General features: G+C 39.1%; 1 protein-coding gene and 1 non-coding gene across 12 annotated transcripts in view; both read right to left on the bottom strand.

The window, feature by feature from the left end:
- CADPS (calcium dependent secretion activator) overlaps positions 1-20881 on the bottom strand; it is a 473148-nt gene that overhangs the window by 368446 nt on the left and 83821 nt on the right. The gene's annotated exons all lie outside the window — the stretch shown is intronic.
- Positions 17252-17358, bottom strand: LOC122683418. The gene has a single exon (XR_006337755.1). It is a non-coding gene; the product is annotated as a U6 spliceosomal RNA (small nuclear RNA).

The following is a 20881-nucleotide window of genomic DNA, read 5'->3' as shown; positions in this document are numbered from 1 at the left end:
ACTCAGGTTGGGAAGATCCCCTGGAAAAGAGAATGGCTACCCGCTCCAATATTCCAGCCTGGAGAATCCCATGGACAGCAGAGCCTGGAAGGCTACAGTCCATGGGGTCACAGAGAGTCAGGCACGACTGAGCCACTCACACTTTCACTTTTCAAAAACAAAAACCAGTGAAATCCCTGGCAACAGGATATAGTACTGAAAATCTCCTTAAAAAACTAACAGAAGACAGCCGGATTCTCATATCTGTTTCTGCAGTCAGTCTGTTGTGATATGCTGTTTTGGTTGAAGCATGTGAAGAAAATCTGGCCTCCCACAGATACACGGTTGAAAAGGGAGGAATATTTTAATAGCTTTTTGAGAGAGATGTGGATTATCTTTGATAATATACCAAAGTTCAGCCAGAATGTTTTCTTAAAAGTCAGTTGCGATGTAAAATTGGAAACCTCATCAACGCGACTGGGGAACAGCAAGCTTTTATGCTGTGTTTAGAACATTGCCCCTATGGGCATATGTGAAAACACAACAGGATACAGGTTTTTGAAAAGCCACAGAAAGGTGGTTGTTCCTGTTGTTTGGTCACTAAGTTGTGTCCGACTCTTTTGCAATCAGACCTGCATCTCCTGCATTGTAGGCAGATTCTTCACCACTGAGCCACTCGGTAAGTCCCTAAATTAGGAGTTGAGGATTAATATATACACACTGCTATATATAAAATAGATAAACAGCAAGGACCTACTGTACAGCAGAGGGAACTTGACCTAATATTCTGTTATAACCTATATGGGAAAAGAATCTGGAAAAGAACAGATACACTGTATATTCATAACTGAACCACTCTGCTGTACCCCTGAAACTAACACATTGTCAATCAACTCTGTGTGTGTGTGTGTGTGTGTGTGCGCGCGTGCACACTCGGTTGTGTCCTACTCTTTGTGACTCTACGAACTGCAGCCCATCAGGCTCCTCTGTCCATAGAATTTTCCAGGCAAAAATATGAAGTGGGTTGCCATTTCCTACTCCAGGGGACTTTTCTGACCCAGGGATCGAACTTGCCGTCTGCCCCCTATACCCACACAGCATGCCCTGGCCCCCAGGAGTAGTTTTCTCCCCACGCCTGTCTTTTGTGCCCTCCTAGGAGAATTTCCCTTGCTATTTCCAGCAGCCTGTCCCACACTGCCCCTCTTTCTGTTTCTGCTTCAGGAATCTCGGCTCCCCATGCTGGGTGTCCAGCATGTCATTTCCCGTTTATCGGAGGCCCATGAGGCTGACCCAACATTATCTGCTCTTGGCTGGGTTTCTATACCCAACTTGAAAGCTTATTCTTTGAAAGGAAGAGGATTGCGTAGGAATGACTTCTGTGTTTCTGAATGGAAGTATGTCAATGCATGCGTGTCCTGACATACCCTCAAAGTGTTTCGTGCCTACAGATTCACTGCTCTTGCGCGTGGCAGCACCCAACTCAGCTCCTGTGGGCCTCGTAGTTTTGTCTGCTGTGAGCCCTCGGGGCAGTGAACGATACTCAGGGAGACTGTGGTGTCTACCCTGTCACAAGCCCCTTGTTACAGGTTATGTGAGTAAGTAAGCGTGTGTTCCCTCACCTGAGGTTGCCTGTCTCTAATAGGTCCCATCCACATTAGCAGCCAGAGTCATCCAGCAAAGCAAATGGAATCCTAATAAACATCAGTCCAACTTTTCCTCCTTATAAATTTGAAACTGAGTCCTGGACAAAGAGAGAACAAGACTAACACTTACTTAGTAGCACTTAACTGCCAAGTTCTGTGATAAGTCTTCACCTATTATCAAACTATATTTTTCAGAAAATTCAAAACATGACACATATAAATACATAATGAGCATTTACCAAAGACTTATTTAACTATTTATTAAAAGGACCAGAAGGAAGGAAAACTAATTCAAAGTGTATTAGAGGAGAAGTGATTTATATATTCAGCCAGCAAAGGGATGCTAAAGTGAGTTTTCCAAGTTCTATTCAAAATTGGTTAGTGTCAATAATTCTGTAACTTTGGAAATGATCTCTACCAGACAGAAATAATTTGCAACTTATCAATATTCTGTAAGTTAAACTCTAGCTTCACAGAATCTGAGCTCTGTTCAATAGAAACAAATAGGTCAAACAAACCTATGAGAATGTGGTGATGTATGGGTAGGCTTGTTAGACATTGCTCAGCATGATTTAAAAACAAGTTGACACAGTCATCTTGTAGCATTATTTTCAAACTTTAGTTTGCTTTAATAAATTATCTAATATAATCTCCAAAACCTAGAATGTATATAAGTATCCCCATGTCAAGACAAGTTAGGTAAGATGCCCACAGTCATATAGCTCAGTGGTGGTAGAGGAGGAAAAATCACAGTCATCTTCATTCCCTACTTTGTGCTGTTTTATTTTTATTTTATTTTTTAAATTAAATTTTTATATTAGGGTGTAGACTTTGGGCTTCCCAGGTGGTGCAGTGACTAAGAATCTGCATGCAATGAAGCAGATGCAAGTTCGATCCCTGGGTCAGAAAGGTCCCCTGGAGTAGGAAATGGCAACCCACTTCATATTTTTGCCTGGAAAATTCTATGGACAGAGGAGCCTGATGGGCTGCAGTTCGTAGAGTCACAAAGAGTAGGACACAACCGAGTGTGCACGCGCGCGCGCACACACACACACACACACAGAGTTGATTGACAATGTGTTAGTTTCAGGGGTACAGCAGAGTGGTTCAGTTATGAATATACAGTGTATCTGTTCTTTTCCAGATTCTTTTCCCATATAGGTTATAACAGAATATTAGGTCAAGTTCCCTCTGCTGTACAGTAGGTCCTTGCTGTTTATCTATTTTATATATAGCAGTGTGTATATATTAATCCTCAACTCCTAATTTAGGGACTTACCGAGTGGCTCAGTGGTGAAGAATCTGCCTGCAATGCAGGAGATGCAGGTCTGATTGCAAAAGAGTCGGACACAACTTAGTGACCAAACAACAGGAACAACCACCTTTCTGTGGCTTTTCAAAAACCTGTATCCTGTTGTGTTTTCACATATGCCCATAGGGGCAATGTTCTAAACACAGCATAAAAGCTTGCTGTTCCCCAGTCGCGTTGATGAGGTTTCCAATTTTACATCGCAACTGACTTTTAAGAAAACATTCTGGCTGAACTTTGGTATATTATCAAAGATAATCCACATCTCTCTCAAAAAGCTATTAAAATATTCCTCCCTTTTCAACCGTGTATCTGTGGGAGGCCAGATTTTCTTCACATGCTTCAACCAAAACAGCATATCACAACAGACTGACTGCAGAAACAGATATGAGAATCCGGCTGTCTTCTGTTAGTTTTTTAAGGAGATTTTCAGTACTATATCCTGTTGCCAGGGATTTCACTGGTTTTTGTTTTTGAAAAGTGAAAGTGTGAGTGGCTCAGTCGTGCCTGACTCTCTGTGACCCCATGGACTGTAGCCTTCCAGGCTCTGCTGTCCATGGGATTCTCCAGGCTGGAATATTGGAGCGGGTAGCCATTCTCTTTTCCAGGGGATCTTCCCAACCTGAGTCTCCCGCCCTGCAGGCAGATTCTTTACCACCTGAGCCACCAGGGAAAAATACCGTTATTTTCTTAAAGTGTTATTTAGATTTAACACATGGAAGATATATTGTTGTTTTCCATGAATTCATAAATATTTAAAACTATCCAGTTTTAATTTCTATTACAATACACATCAACAGATGTAAATTGCATAATGAAAAGCAAGCAGACCACAGGAAGACAGAAGTGTTACAAAGGCCAGGCATTACGTCTTTGCATCTGAGACATCATCTTCTGGAAGGAAACTCTTTTATTTTAGAAATGAATAAGAGACCAGAGTAGGCTATTACATCCTTTACTACACTGAAATTTCTTCTTTCTTTTTGGTCCCCAGATTGAGTTTTGTTCATTTTGTTTTTGTTCTAAAGAAAACCTTCAATACCAAATTCTAATCATTCATACCCTAATATTGTTCACCTCCCTTGTCTCCCCCAGTCCTCCACCAATATTATGCTGACGTCTGCTCTGCTAAGAAGTCTAGAAATTTGGTGTGGGTTGAAAGGAAGAGAAGCATCATTCTGGAACTTGTTGAAAAACTGAAAAAGGACAGGATGTCCAAAGGCAGCAGACAGACAGAGGTGAGAGGGGAAAAAGCATCCCCCCCCTTGGCAATTTTTGCACAATGCAGACTAATGGGGCATCCTTACAGTTTAACGTCAACACTGACCAAATTTCTGGAGCTCAAATTCCTGCATCTCTCTATCCATTCACATATTCATTCATTCACATTCAACCAATTATTTATAGTTCATCACTACTGTGTGTCAAGCACTAGTGTCAAGCACTGTTCTAGGCACTGAGGAGCCAATGATAATTTTAAAAGCAAAAAAAAACCCTTGTCCTTTTGGAGGGATGAAAGGACAAGGAGGGTCAGCCACTCTGGCTGACCCTCATGATACCTAATGAATGGTATGAGTTCATGACCAATGTTTTACTGAGCGTACAATAAAAAAAGAGGTAAATTCTGAAAATTACAATTTACCATATAGCCTCCAAAGGGGGAAACAAAATGAAGGGTGACATGTGGCTATGAAGGACAACCAACTTTCTTTCTCTGAAAGGACATGCAGAGTTGTGCTACGTAACCCTGGACAGGAGGAAAAATAGCCAAAGAAATTGTCCTTGGTGCTTAATCACTGCATTCCAGGAGTTCTGAGTACACTCTAGACTGTTACTTTCCTAACAGCACCATCTTCCCTCCTTCCAGAATATTCCTGTGGTTCCAAAAAGAAAACAAACAAGAAATAGTACGGCTGTCCTTGAACAAAGGTGACCCAGTGTGAGATCTAGGGGAGCATTGGTAAAAGGCTGACTTTGTTTCAAGCAAAACTGGGAATGGTGCACACTACATTTTTCCATCATCAAGAACTTCTCTTTTTCCCTCCATGGACCCAAGTTGTAAAAGTTGTCTCCTTTCTAAAACTCTGCATCTATCACCTAATAATGTTTTTGCCCTTGTTTTTACTAATTAAAGGCCAAGTAAACTTTGAGCTAGGGCTTCCCAGGTAGCTCAGCAGTGAAGAATCCGCCTGCGTTGCAGGAGACGTGGGTTCGATCCCTAGGTGGGGAAGATTGTCTGGAGAAGGAAGTGGCAATCCACTCCAATATCCTTGCCTGGGAAATCCCATGGACAGAGGTGCCTGGAGGGCTACAATCCATGGAGTTGCAAAAGAGCCGGACATGACTTAGTGATTAAACAACAATAAACTTTGAGCTTCTAGCAGCAGTACCTTCACAATGAATTGGTAGAATTCCAGGCCCAGTATTGTAGTTATCCTGGGATAATAAAGAAACAGCAAATGAAAATCCAGGTTTGGGAGCTAGACAAAGGTGTGGTTTGAATCCCGGCTCATCACTTATTAGTTGTGTGATCTCAGGCAATGCACTAACCCATTAGTTATGATTATAAAGTTAGGTGAAAGTCACTCAATTGTGTCTGACTGTGTGACCCCATGGACTGCAGCCCGCCAGGCTCCCGTCCATGGAATTCTCCAGGCAAGAATACTGGAGTGGGTAGCCATTCCCTTCTTCACGGGATCATCCCAACCCAGGGATCAAGTGTGCATTGCAGGCAGAGCCACTAAAGAAGCCCACGACAAGTTTTAAAAAAACCATGCCATTCATTAAAGTATTACTTAAAAAAGCAAATGCCTACTACTGAGGACTGATTGAAAATACTACTGTATCACATGCAATGGAGAAGTATATAATTGTAAGAAAGGAATGGAGAAGAGTTTCAGATACTGATATGGAATATCCTCCAGTATGTATTGTTAACAGGAAAAAAAATACACAGAGAAATATGGGTATAGTATGATATTATTTATCTAAGAGAAAAGGAGAGAAACATACACACATTTATAATTAAAAAGTGGAAGGTAAACCAAAGTCAAAAATGAAAATGGTCTCCAGATTGCAATCTCTGAATACCATTTCCCATGAAAACTGACCAGCGCTCCCTGCTGATTCCCTGTCTGAGGCACGTAATGTACATGATAACCCCTATCTTACTAGAAATTAAGGGAGCTATCAAAGACTGCTGGAATCTTGTTAAAAGGAATCAGGAACCAATTAGAAGAGACTCTCCCTAGCCAGAGATGATTTGAGAATCAATAAAAATAATGACTACCCAGAATGTCAGGTATGTTCAAATCATAACAGTACTCAAACAAAACAAGACCCGTAACCGATTCTCTTCCACAGATGGTAAGGAACCAATCTTTTATTTTGATAGGATAAACTACCAAGCATTTTTTTGGCCTTTCTTGTGTGATCTGTACCTCAGAGTAAACAACAATTGATAAAAGAAACTTTGTCTTTATAGACTTCTTCCAGCTAATATGTGAGAAAGAGTACCACCTGTCACAACCCCCTAAAATAATGAACCTAGGTAATTGTCATCAAGGGCTATTAAGATTCCAAAAGGAAGAGAACTAGTCATTATGTGACTACTGATAGAAATTCAAATACTGCCTTTGAGGTATTCTTGTAAAAGAATCAAATCTTAATGTGACAACCCACCACTGCATCCTATTGCCAATTTATGGGAATTGTAGATGATCAAGTTAAAAAATTAAAAGGAGGTGCAATCAGCAAATTCCAGACCATGGGAAACTGTTCAAGACAAACGACCTGATTAAATCAACAACAAAAAAAAATCTGCAAGCAAAAATAATGACGAAACATTATTTTAACTTTAAAATAGGGAGAGAGGAAAATCCATAGATTAAAAAAAGAAAAGAAGTGTCACACCAATCACTTACAATATATGGACCTCATCTGGGATCTGATTTGAGTGAACAAACTAAAAACATTTGTGACATCTCAGGGAAGTTTGAAAACTGGTTGGATTTTGATGTTATTAGGAATATTGTTAGGGCTTCCCTGGTGGCTCAGACGGTAAAGCGTCTGCCCGCAATGCGGGAGACCCGGGTTCGATCCCTGGGTTGGGAAGATCCCTTGGAGAAGGAAATGGCAACCCAATCCAGTATCCTTGCCTGGAAAATCCCATGGATGGAGGAGCCTGGTAGGCTACAGTCCACGGGGTCGCAAAGAGTCGGACATGACCGAGCGACTTCACTTTCACTATCAAGTGTAATAATGGTACCACGGCTTATGCTTAAAAAAACAGTTCCTTATATTTTAGAGATTCATACTAAAATATTTACGGGTGTAATGATATTATGTATGGGATTCACATCATCATAATTCAGTAAGGAAGCATGGGGAATGTAGAGGAAACAACTGACCATGAAGTGACAGGTAATAGGTTGAAGGGTGGATACATGCGGGCTCATGACACTAACCTCTCTACTTACTTATAAACATCTGATATTTCCATAATTGACAAATAGTTTTTCTCAAAGTAAATAAGTGATGGAACTCTGATGGCAGCAGTATAAGGGGCAGGAGCAGGGAATGTTAGGGACCAGGGCTCTTTAGAGCAATTTAACTTCTCCACCATAACAATGCTGAGTCTCAATCTCCTAATACCATAAGTTTCACTTGCTTGTACTGTACTTTGAATAATTTAAAAAACTGGAATAGCCTTTTTATAGAACTGCAGTGTTCACCCAATTCAAGTATGGTAAGATTTCTAGCCATTCCCCAAACTGAAAGAATCCAGAAAAAGAACTCAATGTATTACCATTAAAGACCCAACAGCTTTCCACCTCCCGTCCCTGTCTAAGGTGGTTATGTTAATGAACACAGAATCAGCACAAATGAGTAAGGAAATGGCCGAATCAAAACTTCCTTTCTCACTCTGCCTCAGCCTAGTAAGAATTATAAAGATGAGCTCTTCAAATCTATCAAGAGGTCAGCCCTCCCTAGTGCAAAGTTATGAGAAAAATATTTGATAGATGGATAATCATCATTAACAGGGAATGAACTATGTCCCATGCAGACTACCTTGAGATGTTAGCTAACGACGGCTTGAAGCCATCACAATTAGCAAGACACAAAAACACCAAGCATCTTAGACACAGAGAAACACTCTTTAAAAAACAAAACAAACAAACTTGGTGTTATGGAAAGAGCAATTTGAAGCATTAATGTTTTCAGAAATGATTCATTTATTGTGTGATGTTAGGACATATCCATATATTGATGTATCTTAAAAATCTCTTTAAAATAATGGAAAAAAGTTTATGAGTCTGATTAATCAGCATTCAGAAGTTTTGAACTTAGAGTTTTAGTGAGTTTTAAACAAATTAAAAAATATATAAAAATGCACGTGCAGAACAGATTGACGTAAGAAAAGACAGCTATGCACTAAGTGGATTTCAACAAAAATCTTTGCATAACTGGTGGGAAGAACTGAAATATGGTTAACGTGATCTCCCCATAGTTCATTCACTGTTGATGATGATTATTCATCTATCAAATATTTTTCTCATAATTTTGCAACAACCCCCCCCCAAAAAAAATGTGCAGCCAAAAAAAAAAAAGTGACACCCAATTTCCATTTGGATCTAAGGATCTTTCTAATGCATCATTTCCAGTTTTGACAACTAGTGAAAAAAACCTCAGAACTGAGCCTTTGAGCTACTTATTCAGAAAGTGTTAAACAAAAATTTCAAAAATACTGAAGAATATAAGCAGGTAACTTTCACCAAAACATCAATTATAATTACCTTCTTATGATATCAAAAATATTTCTGTACTGTTGATAAATTTAACAAAATCAAATATTTCATCTTTTGTCCATCTTTCTCCACTTATACTTTATATATTTTATTTTATATATAGTATATTAGTATGGTATTACTTAATAATAAGTAAATATAAAAGGGATATTAGTAAAATGTGTTACTGATGGAGTGTGTGTTCAAAGGAGTTTGCAGATCATAGATATAGTGATTAAAGATCTTCATTCTGGAATCAGACTGTTTGAATTCTAGACCCACTGCCCAGTAGCTATGTGGTCTTGAGAAAACAGACTGGCTTTTCTAAGCCTGAGTTTATTTGTAAAGTAGGCATACTCTTAGTATCTTCATTGTGATTGCTGTAAAGATTAAATGGAGCTAACATATGACATTGTACCTTTGTCCCTGGCACATGCAAAGTATACGAAACGATAGGTACTATCCTCCTTCACGTCCTCTTCATTGCCATCCCTGTGGTCATCATACCAAGATCATCATTATCATGCAACACAGCAGGCTGGTCACTACCATCTACGTTATGCTCTAAATATTAAAATTTAAGTAACCTTCAGTGTGTCTTGGAGGGAATCTCACAGTTGTATAAGAAATTCCATAACTTATTTTGGCAGTTTTATTAAAGGCTTGACTGCTCAACTAGGTCAGGTGTCCCTTAAGGATCCTTTGAATGACATGGTATGTAACACACACAGTCAACTCTGGAATAACTGAAGGGCAGAGAACACAATACCTTTCCTACTAGTTACCTCCCTTAATTTGTTTACAAAGTACAAGTATGTGAATGAAAACTAAGAGGCTCTTGGAAAAAACCAGCAAGGGCACAATGACAGCACTTTTCACCGTATGCATCCTTTCTCTAGCTGCCTCTCAGGTTCTGCTTGTGTGACAGCATTATACGGTTTCTATAGCCCTGGCTTTCCTTAGATGAGAAAAAACTGAGTTAAGATGGAATTGAGATAAGCATGCACTTTATTAGAGGGATACCCAGAAAGCTGGTGACTTATAGAAAGTTACTCATTTCTCCATGTTCACTTAAATGTTTCATGCCAGAAACAAAAACTCAAACAACCCAATCTTATATCTAAAGGTCCAAGGTCAGGGGTGGTGGCCAAGAGGAGCTACCCCACGTCCAAAGTAAGGAGCAGCAGCTGCGCTTTGCTGGAGCAGCCATGAAGAGATAACCCACGTCCAAGGTAAAAGAAACCCAAGTAAGACGGTAGGTGTTGTGAGAGGGCATCAAAGGGCAGACAGACTAAAACCACAATCATAGACACCTAGCCAATCTGATCACCTGGACCACAGCCTTGTCTAACTCAATGAAACTATGCCATGCTGTGTAGGGCCACCCAAGATGGAGGGGTCATGGTGGAGAGGTCTGACAGAAAAGACAATAAAGAGCAATACTGCATAGGAACCTGGAATGTTAGGTCCATGAATCAAGGCAAATTGGAAGTGGTCAAACAGGAGGTGGCAAGAGTGAACATTGACATTCTAGGAATCAGCAAACTAAGATGGACTGGAATGGGTGAATTTAACTCAGATGACCATTATATCTACTACTGTGGGCAGGAATCCCTTAGAAGAAATGGAGCAGCCATCATAGTCAACAAGAGAGTCTGAAATGCAGTACTTGGATGCAATCTCAAAAACGACAGAATGATCTCTGTTCGTTTCCAAAGCAAACCGTTCAATATCACGGTAATTCAAGTCTATGCCCCAACCAGTAAGGCTGAAGAAGCTGAAGTTGAACAGTTCTATGAAGACCTACAAGATCTTCTAGAACTAAGACCCCAAAAAGATGTCCTTTTCATTATAGGGCACTGGAATGCAAAAGCAGGAAGTCAAGAAACACCTGGAGTAACAGGCAAATTTGGCCTTGGAGTACGGAATGAAGCAGGGCAAAGGCTAATAGAGTTCTGCCAAGAGAACGCACTGGTCATAGCAAACACCCTCTTGCAACAACACAAGAGAAGGCTCTACACATGGACATCACCAAATGGTCAACACCGAAATCAGACTGATTATATTCCTCGCAGCCAAAGATGGAGAAGCTCTATACAGTCAGCAAAAACATGACCGGGAGCTGACTGTGGCTCACATCATGAACTCCTTATTGCCAAACTCAAACTGAAATTGAAGAAAGTGGGGAAAACCAATAGACCATTCAGGTATGACCTAAATCAAATCCCTTATGACTATACAGTGGAAGCAAGAAATAGATTTAAGGGACTAGATTTGATAGACAGAGTGCCTGATGAACTATGGATGGAGGTTCGTGACACTGTACAGGAGACAGGGATCAAGACTATCCCCATGGAAAAGAAATGCAAAAAACCAAAATGGCTGTCTGAGGAGGCCTTACAAATAGTTGTGAAAAGAAGAGAAGTGAAAAGCAAAGGAGAAAAGGAAAGATACTCATTTGAATGCAGAGTTTCAAAGAATAGCAAGGAGAGATAAGAAAGCCTTCCTCAGTGATCAATGCAAAGAAATAGAGGAAAACAATAGAACAGGAAAGACCAGAGATCTCTTCAATAAAATTAGAGATACCAAGGGAACAGTTCATGCAAAGATGGGCTCAATAAAGGACAAAAATGGTATGGACCTGACAGAAGCAGAAGATATTAAGAAGAGGTGGCAAGAATACAGAGAAGAACTGTACAAAAAAGATCTTCATGACCCAGATAAGCACAATGGTGTGATCACTCACACTCACTTAGAGCCAGACATCCTGGAATGTGAAGTCAAGTGGGCCTTAGGAAGCATCACAACGAACAAAGCTAGTGGAGGTGATAGAATTCCAGTTGAGCTATTTCAAATCCTAAAAGATGATGCTGTGCAAGTGCTGCACTCCATATACTAGCAAATTTGAAAAACTCAGCAGTGGCCACAGGACTGGAAAAGGTCAGTTTTCATTCCAATCCCTAATAAAGGCAATGCCACAAACAAAGAATGCTCAAACGACCGCACAATTGCACTCATCTCACATGCTAGTATAGTAATGTTCAAAATTCTCCAAGTCAGGCTTCAGCAATATGTGAACCATGAACTTCCTGATGTTCAAGCTGGTTTTAGAAAAGGCAGAGGAACCAGAGATCAAATTTTCAACATCCGCTGGCTCATCAAAAAAGCAAGAGAGTTCCAGAAAAACATCTATTTCTGCTTTATTGACTATGCCAAAGCCTTTGACAATTTGGATCACAATAAACTGTGGAAGATTCTGAAAGAGATGGGAATACCAAGCCACCTGACCTGCCTCTTAAGAAACCTGTATGCAGCTCAGGAAGCAACAGTTAGAACTGGACATGGAACAACAGACTGGTTCCAAATAGGAAAAGGAGTACGTCAAGGCTGTATATTGTCACCCTGCTTATTTAACTTATATGCAGAGAACATCATGAGAAACACCAGGCTGGATGAAGCACAAACTGGAATCAAGATTGCTGGTAGAAATATCAATAACCTCAGATATGCAGATGACACCACCCTTATGGCAGAAAGCGAAGAAAAACTAAAGAGCCTCTTGATGAAAGTGAAAAAGGAAAGGGAAAAAGTTGGCTTAAAGCTCAACATTCAGAAAACTAAGATCATGGCATCCGGTCCCATCACTTCATGGCACAATGATGGGTAAACAGAGGACATAGTAGCTAACTTCATTTTTGGGGGCTCCAAAATCACTGCAGATGGTGACTGCAGCCATGAAATTAAAAGATGCTTACTCCTTGGAAGGAAAGTTATGACCAACCTAGACAGCATGTTAGGAGAAGGCAAAGGCACCCCACCCACTCCAGTACTCTTGCCTGGAAAATCCCATGGACGGAGGAGCCTGGTGGGCTGCAGTCCATGGGGTCGCTAAGAGTCAGACACGACTGAGCAACTTCACTTTCACTTTTCACTTTCATGCATTGGAGAAGGAAATGGCAACCCACTCCAGGGTTCTTGCCTGGAGAATCCCAGGGACAGGGGAGCCTAGTGGGCTGCTGTCTATGGGGTCGCTCAGAGTTGGACACAACTGAAGCGACTTAGCAGCAGTAGCAGCAGCAGCAGCAGACAGCATATTAAAAAGCAGAGACATTACTTTGTCAACAAAGGTCCATGTAGTCAAGGCTATGATTTTTCCAGTAGTCATGTATGGTTGTGAGAGTTGGACTATAAAGAAAGCTGAGCGGAGAAGAATTGACGCTTTTGAAGTGGTGTTGGAGAAGACTCTTGAGAGTCCCTTGGACTGCAAGGAGATCCAACCAGTCCATCCTAAAGGAGATCAGTCATGGGTGTTCATTGGAAGGACTGATGCTGAAGCTGAAACTCCAATACTCTGGCCACCTGATGTGAAGAGCTGACTCATTTGAAAAGACCCTGATGCTGGGAAAAATTGAGGGCAGGAGGAGAGGGGGATGACAGAGGATCAGATGGTTGGATGGCATCACCAACTCAATGGACATGAGTTTGGGTAGACTCTGGCAGTTGGTGATGGGATAAGGAGGCCTGGCATGCTGCGGTTCATGGGGTTGCAAAGAGTCGGACACGACTGAGCAATTGATCTGAACTGATATCTGAAGGACTAGGAAAAGAAGAACAAACAAAAACCAAAGTTATTAGAAGGAAATAAATCATTAAGATGAGTACAGAAATAAATATTTGCTTCTTTGAAAAGACAAATGAAATTGATAAAACTTTAGACAGACTCATCAAAATAAATAAATAAATGACAGAGGGCCCAAGGAAATAAAATCAGAAATGAAAGAGAAGCTACAACCAACACTATAGAAATACAAAGGATCATCATAGATTACTATTAACAACTATACACCAATAAAATGAATGACCTAGAAGAAATGGAAAATTCTTAGAAACATATAATCTCCCAAGCCTGGATCAGTAAGAAATAAAAAAAAAATATGAACAGACCAATTACCAGTAATAAAACTGAGTTAATAATAATAATAAAATCTCAACACACAAAGGTGCAGGACCAGAACTTCACAGGTGAATTCTACCAAACATTTAAATAAGAGTTAACACCCAGCCTTCTCAAACTACTTCAAAAATCTGAAGGGGAGGGAATCCTTCCAAACTTACATAATAAGCCCAGCATCATGCTGATAACAAAACCAGACTAAGACACCACACAAGAAAAGAAAGTTAGAGACCAACATCACTGATGAACACAGATGTAAAAGTCTTCAACAAAATATTAGCACAGCAAATTCAACAATACACTAAAAAAGGCCATACACCATAATCAAGTGATTCAGGGATGCAAAGGTGATTCAATATCCTCAAATCAATCAATGTGATACATCACATTAACAAACTTAAATATAAAAATTATATGATCATCTCAATAGATGCAAAAACCTTTTGACAAAATTGAAAGGGACTCCTTGTGCACTGTTAGTGGGAATGCAAACTGGTACAAGTGCTATAGAAAATAGTATGAAGGTTCCTCAAAAATTAAAAATAGACCTACCATGTAATCTAGCAATTCTACTTCTGGGTATTTTTCCAACAAAAACACAAACATTAGTTTCAAAAGCTATATATATCCCCACGTTCATTATAGCATTATTTATGAAAGCCAAGATATAGTAGCAACATAAGTGTCCACTAATGGATAACTGGATAAAGAATATGTGGTATCTATCTAGTAGAGTATTACTCAGCCATAAAAAAAAAGAGTGAAACCTTGCTATTTGCAACAACATGAAATGACCTAGAGGGTATTATGCTTAGTGAAGTAAGTCAGAAAAAGAAAAATACCATATGATATCACTTACATGTGGAATTGAGAAACAAAGCAAATGAACAGATTGAAACAAATGAACAAATTTGAAACAGGCTCAGAAACAAGTAGATGGTTGTCAGAAGGGAGGAGGATGCAAGGGATGAGTGAAATAGGTGAGGGAGATTAAAAAGTACAAACTTTCACTTACAAAATGAGTATGTCACAGGAATGAAATGTATAGCATGGGGAATACAGCCAACAATATTGTAGTAAATTTGTATGGTGACAGACAGTAACCAGAATTACTGTGTAATGTACAGAAATATCAAATTCCTATGTTGTGCATCTGGAATGAATATGGTGTTGTAGGTCAATTATATTTAAAAAGAAAAAAGATGAATGCCCTCAATGCATGCATTTTAAAGATCTATCAGGATGACCTGGGAGACCCACACAGCTGCACTTTTAAATTCTGCAAAGCCAATACACGTGTCCTTTAATCCCTGTTCTAGTTCCTGATTCAATGACATGACATGCTGCCAAACAGACTTTCCAGCAGAGAGGGCTTCCCCACAGTAACAAGGTTATTAGTGTGTTTCCAATCAGATGACCAGCTTATTTGAATAATCTGCTGTCTTGTTTCTCTCTGTGTCCTCAACCGGAGAGCTAATGAATACAGGCAAAATAAATCTCTTCTTACAAAGGAAGTGAGAGTTCACTCAGGTATTTTTCCAAGAAGACAAAAAAACATTCCTGTGAATTTCAGATTTGAAAGGCTAGTGGCTTAGGGTATTTTTCACTGATTTTAAATAGGATTGAAAACAGGAAAGAGAAGTTAGTTTCTAAGATGAGTCTGGCTATACATTCAATCCTGGTGATTTGGCAGTATTTTCAATGATCAGCAAAAAAAAAAAAGATAAGAATGACCTCACTGACTTCTGCTGAGAGCAGGGACTACCCTCTGAACAGTTGGTTTTACAGAGCAGTTTGTGGTAGCAAAGAGCACAGATTTTCAAGCTAGGTTAAACTGGTTTCTGGTCACAGCTCCATAGTTCCCAGCTATGTGGTCCTGGACAATTTAATAGATTCTCTCAGCTTCTGAGAATAAACAGCACTTACATCTGTGCTTGTTGTAAGAATTAAATGAGATACTATGTATAAACTCACCCTTCCCAGCCAAAAATAAGCATTCATTCATCAGCATTGTGATGACCTTTGTTACCACCACCACCAGCCTGACACTTTGAATTAAGAATGGAGATGGTTTGGTTAGAGTTCCAGTTCCAACATGTTCCTGGATCTCTGGAGTGCCAGAAGCATTTGCTTGGCAATTTTGGGTCTTACTTTCATTTAGTCGAAAATGGCTCAATAAAAATCTGCTGCAAGATTTCCCAAATGGCAAGCTCAGCAAAATCTAACGCACTCATCTCAGAATTTGAAACCCAGTGTCAAGTTCATAAAATAGAACCCAGGGAACATAAAACTGGACATATATTCAGTGTTCAATCACTCGTGGCCATGAGGTTCTAGTATCAATGCTCACTGTATACTAGGGTATTCATTCGGATCTAGACTTGATGCTAAGAGCTTTCTGTGCACTGTCTTGGGTGCTCTTCTTGACAACTCTGAGAAATAGGCACTGCTATTGCAAGTGAGGAAAACAAGACTTATGGAGGCTGGGTAGTTATTCTATTATTGATTTTAATCTTTTTTACATTTTAATAAAATTTCAATTTTATTGGAGTATAGTTGATTTACAATGTTGTTTTTGTACAATCACAGAGCCTGGATGGCAGACCCAAGTTCTAAACTAAAGCCAGTATTTTTAATTGTGCCACATTCCCTGGAAAAAGGAAAGATGACGCAGGTCCAACCAGTAGACATACAAAAAAGCACTAATGTTGGACATGGCACGCTTCGATCATTTTTCTGTTGCTGGTTTTCATAAATTCAATACGGCAAATTTGCCCCCAATGAGTTGTATTCTTTCAGTCTGAGTAGCTGAGTCGACATCAAGTGACAGCATGAAGTTTAACAAATAAACTGGCAAAAAACCAAGCAAACAAAAAAGGCAGAAACCAACGCTATACTGAATATGTTCCAAAGACAGTCAGCAAAGGAAATGACCCACAGGAGAAAACAAAAGGGATTAGGTTGGAGTTTTCAAAGGTGTTATGTTTATTTTTAGACATTATTCCAAATAAACCTATAAAGATGTTGTCATGCAGTGAGAATGTGTGAGCCATGAGAATAATAATAACTTCAAAGGCAGTATACTGTAATTAACACTTATCAAACATCATTCTGTGCCAGACTCTAGGCTAATAAATTTTTATTGAGGGCCTACTATCTGTTAAGTACTATTCTAGGTTCTACAGATAGTCTGAAATAAAATGAGTCTATATTTTCAGGGAGTTTGCTTTTGTATACTTTCTCTTAGGTTCAGGAATACAAACATTTTGGAGCGGACTTTGAAACACTGCAACAGGGTCTTAAACTTTTTAAAAGTATTTCACCAAGTAGTACCATTTTGAGGAACTTATCATAAAGAAAGTTATGTCAGTTACTCCTACAACCACAGGGTGGTTTAACTTAATAAAAGGAAGAAGTGATATAAATGCTTCTGTGAGTCAAAAGGATATGTTTTGTTGTTAGCATACAATAAAGTTATTACTCTGGCCACCAGAAATTATTTAGAATCTAATGAAATAGTTTGGGAAAATGTTAATGATATTACAAAGCAATATGTGATATATATATATATATATATTTTTTAAATATGGAACGCTTCACGAATTTGCGTGTCATCCTTGCGCAGGGGCCATGCTAATCTTCTCTGTATCGTTCCAATTTTAGTATATGTGCTGCTGAAGCGAGCACGTGATATATATTTTTATAAATTTCTTGCACAGAAAAATAAGGCTACATAATCACCAAATTCATAGTAATAGCTGAATAACTGCTATGGGTGATTTAAATTTTATTCTCTTTTCTCATTTGTAGTTTCTAAATTCCTGTAATGAGTAGGTACCACTGAAACAAAAAGAAATTACTTTGTAAATGCTGTAGCCTTATTTGTTTCCATTCTGGACAATTTGTTTCCAAATTCAATGTGGCCGTGTATATCTTCGGCATAGTGCAAGGAAATACAAAGCACAAGAGGAAATAAAATAATTAGTGCAAGGGAAAACAAAAAGTGTTCTTCAGTGATCACTGCATCATTTAAAGGTTGATTATCCAGGGGGAGAGGAGAGGGGTGATTAGATTCACATCAGTTCTGCAAATATCGCCTTGCACCTAAAACCAGCTCTAACCAGCACTTAATTGAAATTGCTTCTCCTTTTGAACCTTTGTTTACCTATCTGCAAAATGAGAGGACTGGACAAAATGACTTTTCAGTATATCATCAATAAGCAAAAATGATTTTCCTTGCTCTGCTGACAATGACCTTGACCTCTAGATACCAAGGCATAAAAGTTGAGTGTTATACAAGATATCTATCTACAGATAGATAGATACAGTGAAAAGTTATAATTGTGACTAAAAAGGACCAGAGACCACTGGTTTTGCAGGTACGTCTTCCTGTTTTCTGAGTCTGAGTAGAGCATTTTCAATGAAGTTCTGGTGCTTTTGGAGTTGTGACAATCCTGTGACTGGTTATTTATTTTTTTAAAGTGTCTTTTTTTCCTCAAGCACATATGTTGGATCCTAAACATAAAAACAAAAATATATTTACCAGTATTCTTTGCACAATATTGACATTTCCCATCAAAGATTTGGGTATCTGATATATAGGTAAGATAACATAAGTGTTAATGAGAAAATAGACATTATTTCAAACCAATAGGATGAGATATGAATGCATTTGTGATTCTTACAGCAGGTTATATTTTTCTATACTTCCTGGACATTCTCCAGCAGTGCAAACCATAGGACTTTTTGTGATGACTGAAGTGTTTTCGATCTGCTTGTATAATATGGTAGATAACAGCCATGTAAGGCTATTGAGCACTTGAAAGATGTAACAAGTGCACATGGGAAACTGAATTTTAATTTTATCTAATTTTAACTATTCTAAATCTAAATAACCACACAGTAGCTACAGGCTTGCAAGGCAAAATGTGGTCTATGAACCAGCAGTCCCAGGGTTACCTGGGAGTTTGTTAGAAATGCAGACCCTCATTCCCTACCTGAAACCTCTGGTACCTGATGCTGCATTTTAACAAGATCCTCCGGTGATTCATATGCAAAGTAACAGTCCAGAAGCATCCCTCTAGAGACAACTGCTCAACTTTCCATTTCATCAGTCAATCGAATAACCAACATATCTTTCCATCATCAGCAGGTACTAGGATCTTTGTCCCTGGCACCAGACGCTGGACTAGGCAGAGCAGGGCAAGTAGAGTGCTCCAGAATGCACACCGGGCAGCAAAGCATCGGGCTGAGGGCATGAGTTTGGGATCAGAGTCTTCCTAACATCACTTTCTAAATGCATTATCCTGAGCAAGCTGTTTTACTTCTCTGAGACTGTTTCCCATCCTTTGAATGGAAACAATCTGTAAATATTAAATGACAATGCACATGAAGTGCTGAGCTCATGTCTAGCACAGAGCAAGCCCTCAATAAATGGTTCCTGTTGCTTTCATTATCAAGGCTCTTACCATGAAGCTGTAGGAGATTCACACTCTTAACACCAGTGGTTTAGACAAACCTTAGAGGCCAATGAGAAGGTAAACTATAGTCCATGCTGAAAAGATGCTGACTCACAGCATTCTCAGGGAATGTCACTAATCCCAAGTTCAGGAGGTAGGAGGAGGTAGATCCTCTGTAGAGACATATTTTTTCATAGAGTAAAACACCATGAGATAATCAGTGCATTTGGATAAAATGTGCACTGTATTAATTTTTAAAGGCCACATCCTCTGTCATAGGCCCTTAGTAAGTCCTCACAACTACAGTGCACATAATTCACTTATGGAACAAATAATTATTGATAATCTCCTTTTGGGAGGCAGTAGAGCATAAAGATTTAGAGCATGGATTCTGGAGTCCAAGTACCTGGACTGGAAGCCCAGCTCTGCCACTTTTAGAAAATTTTTCCTATGTCTCTTCATCTATAAAATGAGAAAAGCAGTAACATTAACCACACAGGGAGGTAAAGATTAAATGAGATGATACATTCCAAATACTCAGTGGAGTTTTGGGTACTCACCAGCTCAGTTAATAAACCAGAAAGACATGAGAGGTGAATAAAATAAAAACATACATATACCTTTAAAAAACCACAGTAGTCAAGTGACCAAGAAAGAAAACAAAGCGACACCAACAAAACCTGTCTAAAGGTTATCTGTTTGAGAAGTGTTTGGAAGTACTCTTCTTCACTGTCCTTACTTTGCTCCGTTTTCAAACCAATGTTGCAAGCAGTTGGGAATGCCAAGTTCACAACATGCGTACAATGGGGAAATAAAATGCACAACATTTAATATGGTGTAGAATATGGCATCACTCTTTATTTGATCTATTAGAACAGGTCTATTAATTGGAAGCTTTCTTCCATGATCTCTTTGGGGTCAATGCTGTTGTTAAAGGAGAAACAGAAACTTATTTATACAAAGCACGGCCCTTTTGGTTTTCTCTGTGAGTCTTCTTGGAGAGAATCCAGCTCAGACCTGAATTATACAGAATCAGTTTCAGTGTTGCTGCTGATCAAATTTATCCATGAACTGAATTAAGAATTATGGAAGCGGCTGGAGCTAATATATGCAGCAGATCATCCCATTAAGCATCCTTTCTCATTTGCCAGCATGACTGTTAAACCAGAACACAGACCTTTTGACAGAAACCACTGCTCAAAAATGACTGCACCAAATAACCAGGAGCCTGTCCCCTGACATACTGTGACCCTCCCTAAAGAAAACTTGGTTGTCTCACATATATTAGGGATGGTTATTTTCTGAGGGCAGTTAATATAGTTTTTAGAGAATTTTACTACATATGTTTATGGATTTCCAATTTTCAGAGAATTAAAGAAAAAAAAAAACTGAAACCATCAAAGGATGAGGTGGGCATGTATACACACATGTATGTTTGATGACTTTGTTTCTCAGAATCACTATTATAAACTGCAAATAATGCCATGGATAAGCTCTTGAAGAGCAGGAATTCCAATTCTATCTAATTATGCTCCCCCCTCCCCCGTTTCTCTTAATGCCCCACAAAATCAAATAAAACCTATACTCAAAATTTGTGAAAATAACAGCATAAATAAATGGGCAAATTTCCAACCCAGATGACAACTCTGAATAAAGAAAGTATGACAAGAGTGATGATTGAGAGTTTGGGCTCTGAAATCAGTCTGGGCTCAAATCCCAGCTATGCTAACAAAGAGCTCTACTATTATTGT

The sequence above is a fragment of the Cervus elaphus genome, chromosome 24 (genome assembly GCF_910594005.1).
Source record: "Cervus elaphus chromosome 24, mCerEla1.1, whole genome shotgun sequence".
NCBI lineage: Eukaryota > Metazoa > Chordata > Mammalia > Artiodactyla > Cervidae > Cervus > Cervus elaphus.
The sequence above is the reverse complement of the archived record's forward strand: the minus strand, read 5'-3'. Positions and strand labels throughout refer to the sequence as shown.